The sequence below is a fragment of the Giraffa tippelskirchi genome, chromosome 1 (genome assembly GCF_054371585.1).
Source record: "Giraffa tippelskirchi isolate mGirTip1 chromosome 1, T2T-mGirTip1v1.2.pri, whole genome shotgun sequence".
Classification (NCBI taxonomy): domain Eukaryota; kingdom Metazoa; phylum Chordata; class Mammalia; order Artiodactyla; family Giraffidae; genus Giraffa; species Giraffa tippelskirchi.
Genome location: NC_137275.1, coordinates 140756766 through 140761418, shown reverse-complemented (window position 1 = coordinate 140761418; position 4653 = coordinate 140756766). Strand labels below are relative to the sequence as shown.

Sequence of the window (4653 nt, the reverse complement as noted above, 5' to 3'; positions counted from 1 at the left end):
ATTTAGTTTCCTAATGTTTGGTAATGCTAAATGATTATTGAGCACTTCAACTTTTCTCTCAATAGTTTTATGGTGCATTTATGACAGTTGTTTGAAAATGATTTTTCATTAGACCTTGCAAAATGACAAGTTTCTAATTGTAACATTCCTCATGTATTTGTTTGCTATTATTATTCTGTTTAGAAAAATTGCCACTCATACACTTGATCAAGAGAGTATGAGCTTTGGTGGACTTGGTTTCAATCCCTTCCCAAAGAACTTCATCTTTCTGTGAGGAATGGGAATTAGAGATCACAGCCTGGGTTCTAGGGTTGCTCATTGATCCTGACTTGTCACTGTTTCTAAGTCTTTTTAGTAAACTGAACTAGTCAGTACATGGTTTTAAAACAAAAGAAATTAATTTTTAATTTCTAATTCAATTTTAAGCTGTAGAGTTTTTTTATTTCTAGGACTTTTCTCTCTCAAACTGAAAATCCTTATTTTCACCAATATTAAAACAATTACTTAATTTATCCAATGTAACCATAATGGTTTAAAAATAGAAAAAATAATATTAGTACTCAAAGTAAGTGTCCAGAACATAGTTTAAAATCTCTATTTCCCTAGTTAAGGATGAGAAGTTAGCATTATTTTCACACATACACAGATGCATTTTAATTTTTCTTTCTATGTTCTCTTTGTACCTCTTGTCAATTTTTGTATTAAGCATGATCATTTTCTTAATTATGAGGAGTGCTTTAATAAGGATATTAAAACTCTAAGTTTCAAACATTTTTCTCAGTTTATCATTAACCCTTTTTTTAAAAACTGAACATAACTTCGAGCTTTTATTATCTTTATAGTAAAACAAGAGATGAAGCAAAACAAGATCTAAGGCCAATTGGATCATTGACCTTCTAATTTCTTAACTCCTCCCATTTCAAGATGTTTACATCTCTCATAGATCTCCAGTTGGGCTCAACACATTCAGACTTGAGCATAATCTTCATAGTTTTAGCCTTATTCTGGAAAACTGGCTCCATCTGCCTGCCACAACCATTTGGCTTTCTGTCATAAAGCCTCCCTCACTGGTCATACAGAAAATCCTTGCCTTTTTTCTGATATGGTGCCACTTTGTGGGGTTGGTGCTTGCCACATGTGTCACAGAAAGTCCAGCAGGTCTTAGGAACATTTACCTGGTGTAGTGGGACACTATCATCATGGAAAGAAAGCTTATTTACCTTTTCACTCTGTATGCAGCATTTCATAATGCAGATTAGTTTTTAATTTTGATATAGTCAAATTTATCAAGCTGTTCCTCTGTTGCTTCTAGATTTTGAATCAAAGGAAAATTTTATCTACCTTTGGCTTGTAAAGGAATGCATTCTTGTTTTTCCTCCTATGTATGTGGTTTCTTATTTTGATCCATTTGATATTCATATAGGTATACAGCATGAAGAACAGATTGAGTTTTATCTTTTTCCTATATGGCTGCTCAGTTGGCACAACACTGTCTATTAAAATCTACTTTAGACCTTTACTTCTGGATGGAATGGACTAGCTTATCCCTCAATAAGACAAAAACAGTAGAATAAAAATGATAATAATAATAATATATGAAATGAATTGTTTACAGGTGTTGCTGAGCTTTCATGTCCTTTGGGAGTTGAGGGTCCCGTTTACTGGAGAGCAGGAAAATGCATTGAAATGAACCAAATATTCACTGTTGTCCTTACCCTCAAGGAATTTGATGATATATAAGTGCCAGGGATGAGAGGCTGAGAAGCGCAGCATAAAGCAGACTAAAAGACTGAGACGATCTTGAGTTCACAATTTAATGAATTTTGACAAATGTATCCTGTCTTGTAACCAACACTCAAACAAGATATAGAATATTTCATCACCCTAGAAAATTCCTTTGTGCTTTGCCCAGTCAATACTCTGCAGAGGCAATTACTGTTATGATTTCTTTCATCACAGATTAGTTTTGACTTCTCTTGAACTTCTTCTAATGGAGTCATAGAACATAAGACTCATTTATGTCTTCCTAATTTTATTAAACATAATGTTTTTGATATTCATCCATATTGCTGTTTATATCCATATCTGTTTACTTTTCAGATTGGCTAGTTTATTTTGGGGGATGTAGCTGTATTCTAAACTATAATCCAATTGCTTGGGTCACTGGGTACCCTGTCTCCCTGCTTTACTTAGTCACCTTCCCACAGATATTAGATTTTTTGGTTCTTTGTGCCATCACTGAATCTTATATATCCTTCTCCTGTGATATCTATACTCTTTGTAGGCAGAGATTTATGGCTTAGCCATCCTTTATCTCCAAGTTTCACACAGTTTGATTACAGAGTAGGTGGCCAGGATATGAAAGACCTGACCAGGATGCTGTTTTGAATGGACTGATCACCTATAACTACCATTGCCACTCCACAGTCCATTGCCTTTAAGCCGACTGTCTTCCCTTGCCTTGAACAAACCTCAGATTTGCTGTCTTGGCTTGATCTTTTAGGTAATTGGCCAATATTGTTAGTGGCAACCTAAGCCCTGAATCAGGTAAATAAAAATGCAGGCTAGCTATGATACTACTTGGCATGTGTTAGTTGCTCAGTTATGTGGAAAGGTAATAGGGAACTCAAGCTCAATTCTTCTTGGGCCAATCATTCAAGCCAGAATTCCCACTGTGTTCTGAAGCTAAGCCTGGGCATGATAACAGCAGATTTGTTTTCCTTAACTTGTGCTTCTTATGTAAACATTTTTCATGCTATTTGTATATTCTATATGTATGTCCATCAGAGGGCTTCTCTGGTGGTTCAGGGATAAAGAATCTGCCTGCAAATGCAGGAGACACAGGTTCCGGAATATCCCCTGGAGAAAGGAATGGCAACCCACTCCAGTATTCTTGCCTGGGTAATCCCGTGGACAGAGGAGCCTGGCAGGCTACAGCCCATAAGGTCACAAAAGAGGTGGACGTGACAGCGACTAAACCAACAAACAACAACAATCTCCATCAGAAAGTAAGAACCTTGCAGCAAGGAACTATGTCTTCGGTACTTCTTTCACCTGCCATAGGACAAAGCTACAGTTTTATACACACTGAACACTCAAACATGTAGGAAAAGAGGTAGTAGTGAGTACAGAACAGAAAAATGAATAGATCTAATCCCTCAGGTGCTTGATGACATACAATGTCACATAAAAGCTTATATCAACCATCACTCTTAATAGCACAGCAAAAGGAACAAAGAGATAAAAATCAAAGAGAACATCTGAATCAAAAGTGAGAGGAAGAGATGAGAAGCTTAGCCATAAGAACGTTGTATAACTGAATTGCCAAACTCAAGGGAAAGGTTTAGAAAAATATGATAAGCTCCACTTACAGGGAACTTGGTTTTCTTAGCAAATGGATTCGGTAATTGGAATTTTTGTTCCTTCTTTTCCTCTGGGAGTGTGTGGATGAGAGTTAATTAATGTGGTAAGACTGTGCAGTATCTTTGAAAATTGTAACTTGTTAATAAAGACCCAAATTGCACTACAGCTGTGTAATTTGGGTGATGATATGGGAATGGCTAAAGAAGACCCAGACCTACCAAATCTATTCCTGCTGAGATTTCAGGGCCCAGACTTAAGATTATATATAACTGGAGAAGAAATAAAATGGAGGAAGACAAATACTACAGATTTATAACAGATGATTGTACACCTAATTGCATAGCTCTGTGCATAAACCTTACCTGTTCGTCTACTGTGGCAACTTTAAAATTTGCATACTCAAGATGAATTCCAGTCTCTAAGTCTCCATTCACTTCATTAGTTTTTTCTTACTGCTCATGTTTTCAAGAGTTGCTCAAGTATAACTATTGCTGAGTAATAAAGTATCCCAAACTCACTGATGTAAAACCACTCTTTTGTAACACTTACAAATTTGGTAGATCAGAAATTCAGACAAGGCATGGAAGGGGGATGGTTTGTCTGTGTTCTATGATATATCAAGCTTCCCATTGCTAAGAGTGAGTGGAACAGTGGGGACAAATATCTGGAGGCTTTGTTCCTCACATACCTGATGTCTGAGCTGGGGTGACTCAAAGCTGGGCTCAGCTGGGACTGTCTCCACAGCCCCCTTAGCATTGTGGCTGGGTTCTGAGACAGACACTGTTGGGACCAAGCATTCTCAGAGAGTCAAGCAGAGGGCCCACCCCACCCCACCCCCCACCTCCCTGCCCACAAGTCTCATGAATTCACTTCTCCTGTACTTTATCTTCAGAGCAATCATAAGGATCCCAAGATTCTAGGGGAGGGAGAAAACATAAATACACCTCTGGATGGGAGAGATGTCAAAGAATTTGCATCCATTAAAAAAATGGCCACCATATCTGTAGATTTAAAAAAAGACAAAAGATTCTATTTTTATTAGGTAACACTTTTCAGACTTGCTCAGAGGACCTGTTATGTGTTTGCTTTTGGCCCATTGATTATTAATAGTAATGAGCCCTGGTTAATAGGATTCTAGGTTAGTTTCTGCCAAAGAGATATTTGCATGATATTTGGAAGTGAGAAAAGGGGTCACTTTTTTTAGCAGGCATCAGTGGGCATATGACAGATCTCTGCTTCAGTGGGACAGTCAGCTGAGTTCATTACTGGCAGTTTCCTTGTGTGTGTGTT

The 4653-nt window shown here is 37.4% G+C and overlaps 1 pseudogene; it reads right to left on the bottom strand.

The window, feature by feature from the left end:
- Window positions 1-885: 885 nt before the first annotated feature.
- Window positions 886-1247, bottom strand: LOC145516118 (large ribosomal subunit protein eL42-like; annotated as a pseudogene).
- Window positions 1248-4653: the final 3406 nt, after the last annotated feature.